Below are 18,743 nucleotides of genomic sequence, written 5' to 3' on the forward strand. Positions count from 1 at the left end.
ATCTATATTTTATTACAATTAACTATGCATAATTTTTCTTATAATTGAACATAGGAACAAAAACCGATTCCTTCGTGATATATTTAACACTAAATTTTATGCCAAACCTACCGTCCCCTCCCCCTCAATTTCTGGCAATTTCTATCTGTATTTCTCTTCAGTCTCGCTCTTAGAAATATAAAATTAACGTAAGAAATAATTATCGGATCTGGTTTTCAGTTTAAAGGGGAAAAATGTACGCTTAATTACAGTAAAAACATGATTTTTGCAAGAAAACATGAAGTTAGAGATTTTTCACGGTTTCAGTGAGTAAAAGTCTAAAATGAAAAATCCTATGCAGTGTTTTGGTTGCAGACCTGTGTGAGTTCCAGCCTTTTAACAAGACAGCTTGTTGTAACTTTAGTGCAGTTTGTTTGATAACAGCATTTGGATTCTTTTGTAAGTGATTTAAGTGTTAGTCACATGTTTAGTGAGAGCTGTTAATTATAGATTTAATTTATTTAACAGGTATTTTCATTAGAAAACTGCGTTTCCCAGAATCCTTTGTGGTAGACAAAAGTTACTCTGGGTTTTTAGCTAGCAAAGAAAGTTTTGGGAAGCCATTATATGTTGCTCTGATGTCGAGCAGTTTATTTGTTGTACATTCCCCCTTTTGAAGCCTTATATAAAGACTATCGTTTCTCCAATTGATGTCCGATCCATTTTTTTGGCTAAGTGGATTCGCCACAACACAGCTTAGTGGAATGCTTTTTAATTCTTCACAAACTTTATTAAAGATAACAAGCGGCCAAACTGTGGTTTGTACCGTTTTATTTAGGGTATCTCTTTAAGGCATTTTATAGCTTGACTGGGTTTTGTCCCCTTCTTTTTAAGTCACAATTTTAGCCTAGATTTAGTCGAAAGGCACTTTTATTCCGAGCGCTTTAATCTTTTGTTAAAACCCAACCTCAGTTGCCCAGCTATAACATCTATCAAGTTAGCATTTCAAAATATGTAAAGGAAACGACTGAAGTGTGACGCATGCGCGTAGCAATGCTTTAACTTTTGTTGTCTTAAAGTGTTTACAATCCAAAATGCTTGAAATCATTGTCCTCCTTTATCCATCAAATATAAACGTTCCCACGTGTTTACGCCAACATGGAGTTTTATGTTGGTGTCGATGTTTCAGTGACTGAGCAGCGTCTGTCCGTCCAGTATATTTACTGACGTAGCCGCACATCAGCATGACCCAGCTGAGCAGCGTGCTCCGTTTAGCCTCGTTTGTCTTATTCCTCTCATTTGTTTTTCACCGTCAAACATAACTGGACAGAAGGCCTGGTGTTCTGTTGCTGAAGTGGGCTTCAGATAGTGTTTTTCTGTGGAACATCAAGGCTGTCATGTAGTATTAATTTGGCTATTCAAAGCAAATAATGTACATGCTTATACAAAATATAAGCCTTTTGTATAGTGTGTTATAATTGTGCCTTCCAACAATTGAAAGTGTGTTTATGTGTTGTCTCTTTGGCTGCTATGTTTTAGTGTTATAATAAGACTCACCTTGGAGGAAACAATAACATGCTGTCCTAATATTGCTTTATGTACAGAGAGTAATTAATAAAAGTATGTTAAAAAAGGAAATGATGTCACTCTAACAGTGTAGCCATCAGAAGGCATATAAGCTTTCCTATATGACACTCTGTTTTTTAAATGCCTAATACTACTATATCTAAAACGGGTGAAACGTTGTGATGCTCCATGTTTTTTTTTTTTTTTTACTTTAAATTTGATAGAGTTGTAGGTCACAATTTTTACAGCAGGTTCACCTGCATGAGCGCTCACTGCTAAGACACCTGTATATTTATTGAGGTGAGCTACTGTAAATGAATGGGTAATGGGCTGCATCAAAACTGTTGGTGCACTTTTACTGTATCACCTCCAAGTCATTATTGACTGTAACTGGATTATTTAACTGTAACTGAGAAGTAACTTTGACTTTTGTCTTTGGTATTAGGTGAAGGAAGCCACGGCAGCAAGCCAAATACAGGTATGTGCCTTCTTATCGAATATTTGAACATGTAGTCTTTAATCGTTACTGAATCGTACGTAGGAGTGTCAAACAACAGACCAAACAACAGATACTACAAACTATAATATGCATTAAGAATCATTATCAGTTAAGTTGGGAATAGGTGATTCTTAGATCAGACGTGATTGTTTTCTAAATGTGATTCTTTGTTGCTTATAATATGAACAACTGCTGCTAGAACAATACTCATGTGCATCACATCGGCCCCACGTTCTGCATAAAATGTAAATAAAATAGGCATTGATCAGAAAATCATTTCAAGCCTCTTTACCTGAAAATGGCACAAGGACAACACATGGTTGAAACTCAGCATTTTATAATATAAATGATGTAAGCCAGATATGAGAAACAGTCCCAAACAGACAACAGAAACAGGAGACAAAGACAAAAAGTTGTTGAACGTAACTTTTGTTTGCAGCCTGTGTCCTCATTGCAGACCTGTGCAGTCCTCTGCAGTCTGATACCACGGTCATACCACAACATCTTATTTTACTTACAGCCAGGAATACACGAGCTCAGTGAAGTCTTATAACTTTAAAAACATATCTTTTCACATGTGAAAATTTTTGTTATTAAGCAGGTTGAAATGATGAGCAGATTTTCAAATGACAAATTTATTTGGATATATTCAATTTATTTATGCAACAGATAGTTTGATCCACTGAGAATTTATTTTACATTTAATTTCATGTATAACGTGTTTACATACACCGTCTCATGGTATATAATCAAGCAATAGGACAAAGTCAGCATCACAGCAGTGGTATGTTTTAAAGAAATTTTTGGTTGATGATTTTAATAAATGTATTTTTCTGAAACAAATTAAAAAAAATGCTTATTAACCAGGTTTCCCACATGCTCAGTGATCTTATGGTCGTATTTAGTTCTTGGCTTTGTTAGCTTCCAGCTGGAAGCTGATGTCACTTAAATCCCTGTTTGGAAAAACAGCTTTTCCTGTTCAGGAGAGAACATGTAGAATTCCTTGCTAGAGGACCTCAAACTGAATCCTGACTGGCATAATCTTAAATTTAAATGGGCACTGGTTTTAAAATAAGATTAGTCTTCTATTCATGATCTCCTGCTTGTTGTTTTATGGTGCATTGTTAGTGTTGTGTACTTTAACCTCCTTGGACCTGATGTCCACATATGTGGACATCACATTTTGGGTTGTCTCGACCAAAATACTAAATTTTGCTCTACAAGGACATTATACTGCCACTGTTCTATCGAAATTTAAAACAAATGCCCTCGTATGTGGATCTCACTCCTCTCAGAAACAAGAGAGGTAAAAAAAATTCAGATAATTCCTTGTTTTTACATCAGGTCCCAATCAGCCCAAATAGCAAAGAGAAATTAAAAATGGCATGAAAGAGTTCAGGTCATAGGAGGTTAAAGCTCATGACAATAGAAATTAGCTTAGGTTATACATTTTACAGTAATGTCATGTTATAGACTTCTCTCTTCATAAAAAATGTCCAAATATAATTGTATCCTTTCAATATTTATTTCTTACATTGCAGACGATAACGTGGCGCTCGCATGCAGTGATAATGGCTGTTCTGATAGTGGTGGTAAGTGTTACCTGCTCACTAGTACAGCTGTTGGTATACTGCCTCATGAATAAGCTGCATTTTTGATAAACTGCTATGCAACTGCAAGTTATGTATGTGACATTGACTAATATTAGAGAGTGACGTTAACCTGTTAGCTTGGGTTCCTAATGGTAAAATGAACTGGGTGGCATGTTACAGCCAAAGAAACACACTGTTGGCCTAGTTCAGTGCTCAGTAGTCTATACAACAGATAACACTTGATCATGTACACTCACTCTATAGTGAGCTCTTTTATTACAGCAAGAACTAGACTCACAACACATGAAAAAAGGACATCTCAGAGATTTGTGGTTTTATCACCACGACCCAGATTCTAAATTAAAAACTGTTACATTTGTCCAGTGCATGTTTACACAAATGGCACCTTTGAATGGTTGTGCTGCATTGTTTTAATTATCTTAACTAAAAGAAGAGTAATTTCATTTCTAGGATGACATAGTGACACTTGGAGAAGTTAAGATTGCTCCTTTGCACGTTGTTGTTGCATCTTTGTTTTTTGTCATATTTGTCAACAATACTGTTTGTGTTTGAAGTTTTTTGTGACTCCAGATGGCTAATATTTGACATAGCAGCTACTCCGTGTCCCCCAGAGAAATGAAAAAGGAGGAGGCAGTGAGATGGATGAAGGTCAGGTTTTTTACAGAGTCATTCAGTACAAAAACACAGTGAATTAGGAAGATGTGGCACATGAATGTTTCTGTTTTTCAGGTGGAAGTTCTGAGCATTTCTCCTCTCAAAAGAGACCGGAGCCCACCAGTGAAGAGAGTTCAGATGTAGATGGTGAGTTTAAGCTTTTGTCTGAAATGTAGTGACACTGTTGTATGTATTCTACTCAAATTCTATTCCAGTACAATCTGCTTTGTACAATAACAGCTACCATTGTTTGTGTGTTTCTGTTTTAGAAGAGAGCAAGGAAGCAAGACTGGCTTTGAGGAAAAGGCGAAAAACCAAAGTGGCCAAAGCAAAGGGTGAGATGTTTTAAGCTTTAAATGTATTTAAAATTTTCTGTTTGCAGTATATGAATCAGGTTGTAGACATGACTTTATTTCCTTATAGTTTTGTCCTCTGTGGCAGAATATATGCCTACACAAACACAAAATTCTTGATAATATTGATCCAGAATTATTTTGTTGGTAATTAGAAAAATTATTGAAAATGTTTAAGTATTGCTTTACAGTAAGTTGAAGAGGAGAATTCAGAGGGGGTGGAGATGGGTGTCAGGGGTGATGTGTTATAAAAGGAAAGCAGCAAGAGGGAAAAGAAAGGTTTACAAAATGGTAGTGAGGAAAGCTATGACGATTTTCATTGGGAATGACCAGGATGGACAGGATTAGAAATGACTACATCATAGGGACAGCTCAGGTCAGAGGTTTGGAGACAAAGAGAGACAAGGCTGAGATGGTTTGGACATGTGCAGAGGAGGCTGCCAAGGGATGTTGATGATGGAGCTGCCAGGCAGGACGAGAAGAGGAAGACCTCAGAGGAGGTTCATGGATGTGAAGGAGGACAGGCAGAAGGTTGGTGTGACAGAGGAGGATGCTGGTATAGGAGGAGGTTGAGGAGATGATCCGCTGTGATGACCCCTAAAGAGTTCAGCTGAAAGAATGATTGCTTCACTTTTATTGTTACATTTATGATTTGTTAGGCTACCTATTCTGGTGAGTGACTAGTTTAACCTGCTGTGTTGCGTGAGTTCACACTTTGCAAGAACAGCACTACAAAACACATGGCAGGGTTCTGCAGGTCATTTCACAAGTCTGGAATTTAAAAAAAAAATGCAGGCTGAAAATGTCTTGTTATATTATCATAGAAAATACCTGTTTAAGGTCCTATGATTTACCAATTAAAGACAACTACTTTATCTCAATGTTATTTTTTTTTACAATGCGTATTTTAGTTTCCACCAATTACACACACAGATGTTGTGTTTTAAAATCAAAATTTGTAAAGTGAACTAGATTGACAGTATGGACCATCATTTTCAGTGTGAGGTTTGTGAAAAGACAGCAAGAAACGGCAAGTACAAGCAACAAAGCTCATCGAGTAGACTACATTAGGCTTCAAACTTTCCTTTTTGCTAAAGCATATATTTCAGGCTGGACCAGGTGACCCTGAATCCTCCCTTAGTTATGCTGCAGTCTGTTTTAATATCTTCATATTTGCCTAATACTATACTTTTATCTTTTGAAAAATCAGCTTCTGTTTCCAGTACGCTTTTCAATAATCATTAGTGAACAGATGCTCACAATGCCACCCCTTTCATGCGACCATGCAGGTTAAGCTTTTTGTGACCACTTATCCAGATCGCCACTTTCAGGTTAAGTGAATCCAGATTATGGAAAGATAGCCTTGATGTGTTGAATGTGCTTTGTAGTACAGGCCTTATGACTAATGATAGACAAAACTTAATTCTGCTCTTTGGTATTGTATCTGTGCGCCAGTCGCAAAACTGTGACAGTTTGTCAAATAAAACGCATAAATTCAGATAAAATGAAAAGATCATGTCAATCAGTTATGTTTGGTTCTGAATCATGATCTAGGTAATTTGTTACATTGTCAAGGATATTAGCAATTGTATTTCATAATAAAAAAAAAATTGACTTAAAATATGTGATGTCAGTTAACTAGATTAGAACTACTACCAACAGCACAGGTTTTTTTTTATTACTAGTACATCAGAAATATTTGCCTTATTTAAAACAATAGCAAATTATTAAAGTCTGACAGTTTTTTTGTTTTTTTACAAGAATATTGTTATGATGAATGATTTTAACAGGATTAATAACTAGTTAGCATCTTATTTTAAAAGGCTAGATGCAACATGTACCTTTGAAAACAAAATGTATAAAAGTAAATTGGCTGCTGTTTCACTCTGTAGGTATATTACTCAATAACTGATCTCATGTTTCTGTGAACTCAAAATACTTAATTTAAAAGTGCTTACTACATATCTTGGGTACAAAATGTTGAGTAAATTGTTGAACCTACAGTTTGGTTTGGCATTTTCTGTAAATATACACAAGCAGAACCCCATTTCAAAATCAAAACAAAAACAAAAAAACTACGGTTACATACATGTTGTAAAGTTAACAGTCCATGTTGTCTTTTGTGTTATTTGTAGAGATCCCCCGTGCGAAGGTCAAGAGGCCATGGAGTGAAGCAGAGAAGACGGCAGTGCAAAGACGGCTGGGAATTATGTAGGAAGCAGGAAGGTCATACTGGTACAGTTGTAGCCATCCTAAGCTTTACTGATTTTTCTTTTTGGCAGAAGTCAAAACAAACTGATCAAAGTTATTGATCACTATTTTAGTTGTAAGTCATTAGACTTAATAGTTGTCTTCATTGTTATAATAGCAATTATTATTCCTCTGGAAGGATGTTACATTGTGAAATAAACTGAATTTGCTCTTGTTGCAGCATTGTGGGAATTTCCTTGGTAATTATTAATAAAATCTACAGCGGTATTTGAAATGTAATACTACCTTTTGTTATGTAGGGTTGTCTTGATAGATTATCAGAACTTTTTAGTTATTCTATTTATGTATAAAGTTGAGACTGTTTAACATTATTTGGTTGCACTAAAATAGAAAATGTCAAGGAGTAAATGCAAACAGAAAAAAACATATAGACAGAAACGAACACAAAAGCACCCCCTGGTGGAAAATCACCTGAATAGCACTCAATGACAAGGTCCTCATTCTGATAGTAGAATGAGATTTTTTTTTTACTTGAGTGTTTTAAGATTTTGAGGTGATTTTTGGTGTTAGAGAGCCACCCAGTGTTCAAAAATTGCAAAGGTTTGTCTGCAAGTGTAGCAGAAATGGTGGTCCTCACTTTGATAGTACACTTACCCGGTCCTCAGTCGTTATGCAAGACAGGAATGTGTGTGTGTGTGTGTGTGTGTGTGTGTGTGTGTGTGTGTGTACAATCAGGAGGGATGGGCATGATTTTAGTGTTTGAACAGTCATGAATTATCTTTAACAGCAGGTTGGATGTAATGTGTTAGAACTACCAGCAGGTGGGGATAAGAGACCTTTAAGGTGTTTGGTGCCACGCTCCACCTTCAGGTTTAAAACTAGTGTTAATGGAGTTTGAAGGTTGAGTTTGTTCCACGACTGCATTTCACTCACTGCCTCTGTTTGTATCTCTGTCACTGCAGGACCAACATGGAGCCAGAAGTCAGCGCTCTCAGGAGGCCGACAAACCTCACAGAAGAAAGGGAGAGAAAAAACACACCTGTGACGAGTGTGGGAAGGGTTTTACTGTGAGGGCTAAACTAAAACAGCATCAGGTCATCCACACTGGAGAGAGACCGTTCAGCTGTGACTTGTGTGGAAAGTCTTTTTCCTGGAAGGGTTACCTAAAAAGACACCAACTCATCCACAGTGGAGTTAAAGCGTACAGCTGTGATCAGTGTGGCAGAGCTTTTACTCAAAGTAGCAACTTACAGAAGCATCTAGTTACCCACTCTGGAATTAAGCCATACAGCTGTGATCAGTGTGCCAGAGCTTTTACTCGCATGAGCCACTTACAGAGTCATCTAGTTACCCACTCTGGAATTAAGCCATACAGCTGTGATCAGTGTGGCAGAGCTTTTACTTGCATGAGCCACTTACAGAGTCATCTAGTTACCCACTCTGGAATTAAGCCATACAGCTGTGATCAGTGTGGGAAGGGTTTTACTGTGAGGGCTAAACTAAAACGGCATCAGGTCATCCACACTGGAGAGAGACCGTTCAGCTGTGATTTGTGTGGAAAGTCTTTTTCCTTGAAGGATTCCCTAAAACAACACCAACTCATCCACAGTGGAGTTAAAGCGTACAGCTGTGATCAGTGTGGCAGAGCTTTTAGTCACAGTAGCCACTTACAGAGTCATCTAGTTACCCACTCTGGAATTAAGCCATACAGCTGTGACGAGTGTGGGAAGGGTTTTACTGTGAGGGCTAAACTAAAACAGCATCAAGTCATCCACTCTGGAGAGAGACTGTTCAGCTGTGACTTGTGTGGAAAGTCTTTTTCCTTCAAGGGTTCCCTAAAAACACACCAACTCATCCACAGTGGAGTTAAAGCGTACAGCTGTGATCAGTGTGGCAGAGCTTTTACTCAAAGTAGCAGCTTACAGAAGCATCTAGTTACCCACTCTGGAATTAAGCCATACAGCTGTGACGAGTGTGGGAAGGGTTTTACTGTGAGGGCTTCACTAAAACAGCATCAGGTCATCCACACTGGAGAGAGACCGTTCAGCTGTGACTTGTGTGGCAAGGGTTTTACTCTGAAAGCTTCACTAAAACAGCATCAGGTCATCCACACTGGAGAGAGACCGTTCAGCTGTGACTTGTGTGGGAAGGGTTTTACTCTGAAAGCTTCACTAAAACAGCATCAGGTCAGCCACACTGGAGAGAGACCGTTCAGCTGTGACTTGTGTGGAAAGTCTTTTTCCTTCAAGCCTTCCCTAAAACAACACCAACTCATCCACAGTGGAGTTAAAGCGTACAGCTGTGATCAGTGTGGCAGAGCTTTTACTCACAGTAGCAGCTTACAGAGGCATCTAGTTACCCACTCTGGAATTAAGCCATACAGCTGTGATCAGTGTGGCAGAGCTTTTACTCACAGTAACAGCTTACAGAGTCATCTAGTTACCCACTCTGGAATTAAGGCATACAGCTGTGACATCTGTGGAAAAACTTTCAGCCAGAGAGGGAGCCGAAATACACACCTACGCATTCACACCAGACATGATGTGTACTGCTGTGAACAGTGTGGCAAATACTTTACAACAGACGCACACTTACAACAACACATGTTTACCCACACTGAGGAGAGACCTTATCAATGTGACCTGTGTGAGAAGACTTTTAAATCTCCACGTTACCTGAGCCTACACCAAGAGATCCACACCAGAAAGAGACTCTACAAGTGCAGCTACTGTGAGGTATGTATTTATATTGTTATCTTGTCATTTTAGCCTGACTGTTTGGAACAACTCTGCTCATTAAACTGTGTTAGCATGTTAGCAATTCTACTGCATGGAAAAGCAGCTCTGAGTGATTGTTCAGATTTTCCTTTCAGTTATGATTTTAGTATTACTGTAGTATTATGGTGGTAGTATTGTAGTTATTGCAGCCCAGTAAACTGAGTGTGTTAACTGAAACAGTCAAATGTAGTTGGACGTCTGCAGAGATGCTCTTTATTTCAGGCGACGTTCAGGATACAAATGTTGAAGGACTGACTTACACTGTCTTTGTGTCTTTGTTTAGAAGCAGAGCGACACAGATGGATCCAGTTCTCAACCCTGTCATCACTGTGGTGGTGGGAAAGACTTTCATTGTGACCTCTGTGGAAAAACTTTCAGTTGGCAAAAGACCCTAAAAAGACATCAACGTAGACACACTGGAGACAAACGGAAATACTGCAAAGAATGTGGGAGAAGCTTCACCACACCAAGTGATTTAAAACAACATGAACTGATTCACAGTGGGGTTAAAAAGCACCTCTGTGATCAGTGTGGGTCATCCTTCACCACTGCAGGTCAGCTTAAATCACACAAACGAGTCCACACAGGAGAGAAACCACACAAGTGCAGACACTGTGAGAGAAGCTTCTCACAGTCAGGTCATCGTAACATTCATGAACGTTCACACATGGAAGGAAACTACAGCTGTGACCAGTGTGACAAGAGCTTCAGGAATCTCAGTTCATACTCTGCACACAAACGATCCCACGTTACTAATAAACTGTTTCACTGTTACCAATGTGCCCAAACATTCACCTCATTGTCTGCTCTGTGCAAACATCAGCGCGATCACTCAGGGCTGAAATCACTCCCATCACTGGATCACAGTGAATCTGAAGACACAGAAAGATCCTCTGGTTTCTGTGTCAGACTCAAAAAGCTTGAGATCAGGCTCCACAGAGTTCAGATAGAATCATTTAAACTTGTGTTGAACTGAACTGGTTGCTGGGCTGAAATTCTACATAATACAGATCTACATGGGATCTTCTTTTCTGTTTTTTACTGAGTCAGTTTTGTCCTTTTTTCTCTGTCCTGATTTTGCTCGTCTGTAAATGATTGAAACTCAGTCAAATAGTTCATTGTTCTCCAGCAAAACGTTTTGGAAACTCATGTTTAACCTTTAAAACTCTGACATGTTTTAGCACACAAGGCTTAATCGGGGAGTTCACTCATGATTGGACCATGAGAACAAAGGTTTTTAGTTCTTTCAAAGAGAGTCTTGGAGATGTTTGATGTTTCTGTTTTTCTGAAACCACCTGAAAGAAAAACTATTTTTCTTGCTTTATGTAGTGTGGAAGTTTTTAATGTTTCTTCATCTGTGATGTTCTTGAATGTGTTCACGTGAAGATGGTACAAATAAACTGTCCTTTCAGCTTTAGCTCCTAATTTATTCATTATTTATGGATGTAGCACAGCAGCCGTCTCTTGATTAACACATGGAGGGCTCGGGATCTGATGGTGTCGTCTCCCTAATTTGCCCACTCAGTAAATCTCACTCATGGCCAAGAAATTGAAATAAACCTTGTTTCCCTGCTGGATAGTGATCCACTGTAACTCTGCTCCTCCTTCCTGTTTAGGATTTCTGTGGCTGAAGTAAAATTCCCTCCATCCATCACTTATCCCAGCTAACCCAAAGTGAAATAAAGTTTTGCTCGTCTTAAAAAAGCATTACAATAATGGGCATTACCAATGCAAACTGAATGATACAGAAGATGAAAGAAGATACTTTGATCAGTTAATAAAGCTCATGATCTTGATTCATTGTGGCTGCTACACAGATACTTCTGGGTCACTTTTCTCAGTTAGGAACCTTCCTCACCAAACTGACTGTTGGACCACACCCCTGGTTTTATGAGAAATTATTTCAGCCATGATTTCTCTTCCTGTATTTCAGAGTAAAGACTGAAGTGACAAATGGAAGCATGTTTAAAAAACACAATGTGAGAGAGACGTTGAGGTCCTTAGAAGTTACCCTGGGTTTTTCTGTCACCCTGCTAGATGTTACACACCTTGTTATTGGACTGATTTCTACTGCTGGGCCCTATTTCAAGAAGCCGGTTTAGAAAACCCAGAGTGAAAAACGATACTCAGGGTTGAGTAACCCCGAACTGTCCAACTCGGAATATTCGGTTTCAGAAAGGCTGATAACAATTAGTTCAATCAACGCGGAGTTGCTTTAACCCCAAGTTAAGCGCGCGCACGAGGATACATAAAGCCCTGATTAGTGGAGTAGTGGAGCACAGATTAAGCAAGTCACCATGGAGACGGAGGGAAAGAAGGCGCGGTCAATGTATTTTACAGCGCTTGAGGCTGAAATTCTGATGGCAGCATATGCCGATAACATGCGGAATTTTGCGGAAAAAAAGTAACACAGCCACAGCTGCAAAGTAAAAATGAAATATAAAAATAGAGTCCAAACAGGTAAGGTGTAATTGTATTACGAGCCATAGTGCTTGGTCTGTTTGTCCGATGTAAATCAATTGCAGTTAGAGGCTACATTAATTTTCTTTCTGTGAGCACTTATTGCAATTATCTGAGCACATTACAAGTACATATTTGCTTAATCTGTATGCTCAAATGTACCCATTATAGCCACTAGAAAAAAAGCAGAGGCCCGAAAAACAGGTGGGGGTCCTCCACCACCACCACTCACAGAGGCTGAGTAGTTGGCTTCCACATTTGTGATAATGTTGGCATCACATATGATCTTCACAGTGCAGAGAACACAAATTAGCATCCATTACTATAATGAAATAATTTGTTAGTTTGAAATGCTACAGGGAACTATGTACCTGTACATTAATGCTGTGGAAAGACTTCCTGTTCACATAGTCTCCTCCATTTACTGAAGGAGCAATGATTGGAATGTGAGTGACATCTATACAGCCAATCACGCCTGGGAACCCTGGAAATGAATGTAAAATTTAAGTAGTAGTTCAAGTATCACCACATCATGTATTAAGTTTTGTTCATCCTGATACCTGCAATTTTGTGGAATCTCTCTTTGATAAATCTTGTGGGTCTATGACCGGGGAACACCACAAACGAGTGCAGGAGACGTTTCAGTGCAACTGTAACATTCCTGACTGCCCGACAGACGGTAGCCTTGGAAACGTGCTCAGCGTCATCAATATTATACAGAAAGCTCCCGTTTGCAAAAAAATGCAATACAAATAATATGTACAGAACTGAGAGAATGTCCACAATGTGTCACATGAGCAATATTAGGCCTGAGGATGTTATTCAAATAAATTATAGATTGTGCTGAAAAACGGTAACGTTCACACAGAAAATCATCAGGAAATGGTAAAATGTCCAAACGTGCTCTAATCACTCTCTCCCGGCGGAGAGCTCTGCGGAGAATTTGGGCTTCAACATCTACTGGCTCTTCAAGGAAGGGGCACGCCATGTCTGACACTTCCTACAGTCAGGTTTCCGACAAAGAGGCGGAGAAAGTCAGGGTTAGTTGGAGTAAACCTGCTGGGGAGCAGGTTAGCTTCACGGAGTGTCATAGTAACTCAGTCAGAATTAATCTAAACTCGCTTTGTGAAACCGAAAACCCAGAGTTTTCGTTAACTCAGGGTATACTTACTCAGAGTTTGCACTAAACCGGCTTCTTGAAATAGGGCCCTGCAGTCTATCTGGGTCAGATATAAACCAAGTTTAGGTGGAGTTTATTTTCCTTGTGCTGACTTTTTACAGTCAGTTACAATAACTCGTACTGCTACTAGCTAGCATGACGGAGTTTCTATACAGCTGGGTGGTGCTGTGATGTTACTGATAGTGAACTTTATTTTAGTAGAGTTTCCAACCGTCCCGTAAAAAACTGAATTGTTCTGTATTCAGAGAAAATATTACGCATTTCGTGTTGAGCTGAGAAGGAACACAGTTTGTCCCGGTGTTCTGTCAAAACATCCTACCGTAGCGTAAATTTATGGTCTTGTCTATCAATCCGTGCTACCTTATCAGAATATGCTACCTTACGTGGTTAATGGCTCCGTTGTATAGGTAGCGTGTTCAGATGGCCCAATGACACTATTAAAACATGCTTCCTGCTTGGATTTATATAGGTAGCATGTTCAGATGGCCCAATCACTTCAAAACTTTGAGTTATTTCGCTAGGACGTTAATAACATGCTTCCTGCTTGGATTTATTTAGGTAACATGTTCAGATGGCCAAATCACACTATTAAAACATGCTTCCTGCACACAATCATCTAATGTTGACAAAGAATACAAACACACATGGAGGGGAAAAGACAGCTGTTTTTATTTGAAGTTGTTCTGTGTTTTCCTTACATTTTTTGCATTTATATTCTTCGTTGCTCTCTTTATATTTTTCACATTCAAAATGTGCCCATCTTTGGCAAGATTCACACTGCACCTGGAAAGGAAAAATAAAACACTCATATTCTGTTTGGTGAATACTATTAGTCAACATTTTTATCATGATTGGCAAGTAATGATACTAAGACTTATGTGTTTCTTTTCTTTTGTTTTGCTTTACCATTTCAATCATGCTGCGGTCAGCATTAGCATCTAACATGGAGCAAACAATAAGATAAGATAAGATAACCTTTATTAGTCCCACACGTGGGAAATTTGTTTTGTCACAGCAGGAAGTGGACAGTGCAAAAGTTATGAAGCAAAAATTAGAATACGATAAGAATAAATACAGTACACAGCTGTACAGAATAGAATAAAAATAATATACTATATACAGTAGAATAAAATAGAATAAAAATATACAATAAGATAAAAATAGAATACAAATGCTATATACAACTGAGTAAAAATACAACGACGCCAGAAAAGATTATTGCACTTAGTATTATTGCACATGTGTGGATTGTGTGTTTGTTGTGGAGGCTGACAGCAGTGGGGAGGAAAGACCTGCGAAATCTCTCCGTCCCACACCGTGGGTGCCGCAGTCTCCCACTGAAGGAGCTGCTCAGTGCTGTCACAGTCTGCTGCATGGGGTGGGAGATGTTGTCCAACAGGGATGACAGCTTAGCCACCATTCTCCTGTCACTCACCACCTCCACTGGGTCCAGAGGGCATCCTAGAACAGAGCTGGCCCTTCGGATCACCCTGTTCAGTCTCTTCCTGTCCCCAGCAGAGATGCTGCCGCCCCAGCAGACCACACCATAAAAGATAGCAGAAGCCACCACAGAGTCATAGAAGGTCTTCAGGAGTGGGCCCTCCACTCCAAACGACCTGAGTCTCCGCAGCAAGTACAGCCTGCTCTGCCCTTTCCTGTAGAGGGCGTCTGAGTTATGATTCCAGTTAAGTCTATTGTTCAGATGAACACCAAGGTACCTGTAGCTGTCCACAGCCTCAATGTCCATACCCTGGATGTTCAGTGGTTGCAGTGGAGAATGCTTGTGCCTGCGGAAGTCTACCACCAGTTCCTTGGTTTTACTGGCGTTGATCTGGAGGTAGTTCAGCTGGCACCAGTCCACAAAGTCTTGGGTCAGACCTCTGTACTCCTTGTCTTCCCCATCAGTGATGAGGCCGACTATTGCAGAGTCATCAGAGAACTTCTGCAGGAAGCACTGGGTGGAGTTGTGGGAGAAGTCTGCAGTGTAGATGGTGAAGAGGAACGGAGCCAGAACTGTTCCCTGTGGGGCCCCCGTACTGCAGACGACCCTGTCCGACACACAGCCCTGAGTCCTCACATACTGTGGTCGGTCGGTGAGGTAGTCCAAAATCCAGGTAGTGAGGTGATGGTCCACTCCAGAGTTCTCCAGCTTGTCCTTCAGAACCGAGGGAAGAATGGTGTTGAAGGCACTGGAGAAATCAAAGAACATGATTCTCACAGTGCTTCCAGCGGTCTCCAGGTGAGCGAGGGAACGATGTAGGAGGTGAATAACGGCATCATCCGCTCCAATGCCAGGCTGGTAGGCAAACTAAAGTGGGTCCAGTGATGAGCTTGTTAGGCGCCGAAGCTGAGCCAGGACCAACCGCTCCAGGGTCTTCATCAGGTGGGATGTCAGAGCCACCGGCCTATAGCTGTTGAGGTCCTTGGGGCGTGAAGTCTTTGGCACTGGAACAACACAGGAGGTTTTCCAGAGCTGTGGGACTCTTCCCAACCTCAGGCTCAGGTTGAAGAGGTGCTCCATCACCCCACACAGTTGGTCCGCGCAGGACCTGACGACCCTCGAGCTGATGCCATCTGGACCCGCTGCCTTCTTGCCATTAATCCTCCTCAGTTCCCTCCTAACCTGGGTAGTTGAGAGAGACAGGCTGGAGCCTTGTGTTGAGTGTGTATTGGATGCTGTTGTTGGGGGTGGGGGGGGAGTGAGCAGGGTGAATAGAAGAGGTGTGAAGTGTCTGAGGTGTCAGAGGTGGAACAGCAGCAGTGGGGGTGGGTGAGTCTGCAGCTGATGTTGCAGACTGCCTCATGGCTGAATCAAATCTGTTGAAGAAATGATTCAGTTCATTTGCCCATCTCACATCCCTCCCAGGCAGAGAGTTCTGCTGTTTGTGGCCCGAGATGGTTCTGCGGCCTCTCCAGACTTCACCAACGTTGTTTTGCTGAAGCTGTTTCTCCATCTTCTGCCTGTAGCTGTCCTTCCCATTCCTTATCAGTCCCCTCAACTCTCTCTGCACCCTTTTCAACTCCTCTTTGTCTTTGGATTTGAAGGCCCTCCTCTTCTGCTTGAGGACAGCTTTAATTTCTGGGGTAATCCAAGGTTTGTTGTTGGAGAAACACCGTACAGTCCTGGTAGGTACGGTGTTATCCACACAGAAATTAATATAGTCAGTAATGCATGTAGTAAGGCCGTCGATGTCCTCTCCGTGGTCGTCACAGATCACCTCCCACACAGTCGACTCAAAACAGTCCTTAAGAGCCTCCTCGCTCTCCTCTGACCATCTCTGCACTGTGCGGGTGGCTGGTGGCTCCCTGCGCACTAAGGGCTCATACACAGGGACAAGGTGCAATGCAGTTATCCTCAGCGTTCCCTGAAACACATTCATAGTTAGGTTTTAATCAAACATTATTTATTGAATAATTAAAAAGTAATTGTACATGTTTCCCAAATATACTTCATGGAAAATTAGTCTCCTGAATTTTTTATATAGGGAGATAGGCCTCCATACCTTGGAGGGCCTGAGATGTCCCCAGAGAGGTGGCGTCTGATACCCAACCTGACATATAGACACAGACATACAGGCACACACAGACACAAACATCCATTCCCACCCTCATGCTCTCATATGCACTTCACACTCAACCGACGTGGAGACAGACATAAAGCTGAAATACTGATTCAACGTTCTCCAAAAGTTGATTCTGTTCATCTGTTCGTAGCGTTTTGTGGGAGAAACGTTTCGTCTTTCATCCAGGTGACTCCTTCAGTCTCACCTGACTGCAGGTTTCAATCTTATAAACAGGACATTTACATAATGACTGAAACCAGCCCACTGAAGGAACAATGGGCTGGGAGGTCAGTTCCTTAATCTTAATTATGCAAATTCTCATGACCATTGATCAACAACCACTGATCAATGGTCATGAGTACCATTCACAGCGAGCTGGGGAATGGCTGCAATCACAGCATTGTAAGATGGTGACAGATGTACCCTTAGGCCCCCTCCTCGTTTCAGAGATGGTCTTTCCCTTTTCACTAAATGGCCTACTTGACTCCACCCTCAAACCAGCGTTCCTCCAGGATGTTACATCCTCATCACTGAAAAAGTGTCCACTGGCCTGTAGGTGTAAATAGACTGCAGAGTCCTGGCCTGACGAGGTGGCTCTTCTGTGTTGTAGCCAGAGGTTGTTTGGTTTCCCCGATGTATAAATCCTGGCAATCCTCCTGCACTTAACAGCGTACACTATGTTACTCTGTTTGTGTCGGGGGACCCGATCCTTGGGGTAGACCAGTTTTTGGTGCAGCGTGTTTTTGGGTTTAAAAGCCACAGAGACCCGGTGTTTAGAAAAAATGCATCTCAACTGCTCCGATACTCCTGACACGTACGGGATCACTACAGGTTTTCTCTTAGGCAGCGGTTGTCCTTCTCACCTGGATCGGCTGGAGCTTTCTTTAGGCGCCTTTCCAGCTTTGACAAAAGTCCAGCTGTGACACACTTATGCTACGTCCAGATGAACAGAATCCACTTTTGGAGATTTACTTTCCTGGATGATTGAGAATGCATCAAGACGTTCCTCCTAAAGTGTTATTCAGTGTTGTGACAGTCAGCTGCTTCAGCTGCTGCTGGGATGGGCTGTGGCAAAGAGAACAGAGAAAATCCAAATCAGAGTTTTTCTCTGAATTAAAAGCAAGGAAACAACAATATATTCTACATGGTGAAACTGATGGTTTATGGTGTTTGGCTCTGTTTTTCTGTATTCATGCAGATAAAGTGTAAACTCAGATGAATTATACCATCAAATGTTAAAGGAAAATATCAGGATGAGTGTCTGTGAGCTGAGAAGGACGTGAAGCGAGCAGTTTATCCCAGAGTTGAAGCTGCTCTGTGTGCAGAGATGAGCTCAGATTCCTGCTGTGATTGATCAACAGTCACAGAAATGTAGACTTGTAGTTATTACTGCAGTATGGTCACAGCAGATACTGATAAACATGTATTATGAGGATGGATGATCAAGTTTCTCACTCTCTCCTTTAAATCTCAGTTTTTTTCTTCTTCACAGTTTATCTGTTAATTTATTAATGAATAACACTGAAAGAGTTTCTGTTATATTTCCCCTTGAACATCAGCTTATTAGGGCGGCATTAGGAAATAGCCCCCCTCCAAAGAATGAATAAATGAATGATGATAATAATGAAATGATTCAAAAGCAGAGCTCAGAGTGGTAGAATGGTCAAACATGGATCCACGGGTGGTTCAACTGCATTTGGTGACGTGACTAAAGCAAATCTTTCAAATAATCCCACCATCAACGGGATGTTGTCTCCTTTACTACGGTTACTTTACTTGGTCACCGTGTGAGTTTCTTTGAAATGAACCAAATTCTTTTATTTGTTGATTGTTGCATATTTAACCTCTACAGTCAGGAAAGGAGGAGATGAGGCCTCAACAATGTTGG

General features: G+C 40.7%; 1 protein-coding gene across 1 annotated transcript in view; it reads left to right on the top strand.

The window, feature by feature from the left end:
* LOC146634498 (protein NLRC3-like) overlaps positions 1-18,743 on the top strand; it is a 197,631-nt gene that overhangs the window by 58,171 nt on the left and 120,717 nt on the right. The window lies entirely within an intron of this gene.

Source organism: Diplotaxodon limnothrissa, linkage group LG3, assembly GCF_057381915.1.
Source record: "Diplotaxodon limnothrissa isolate DT_005_m linkage group LG3, D_limnothrissa_male_GT1.1, whole genome shotgun sequence".
NCBI lineage: Eukaryota > Metazoa > Chordata > Actinopteri > Cichliformes > Cichlidae > Diplotaxodon > Diplotaxodon limnothrissa.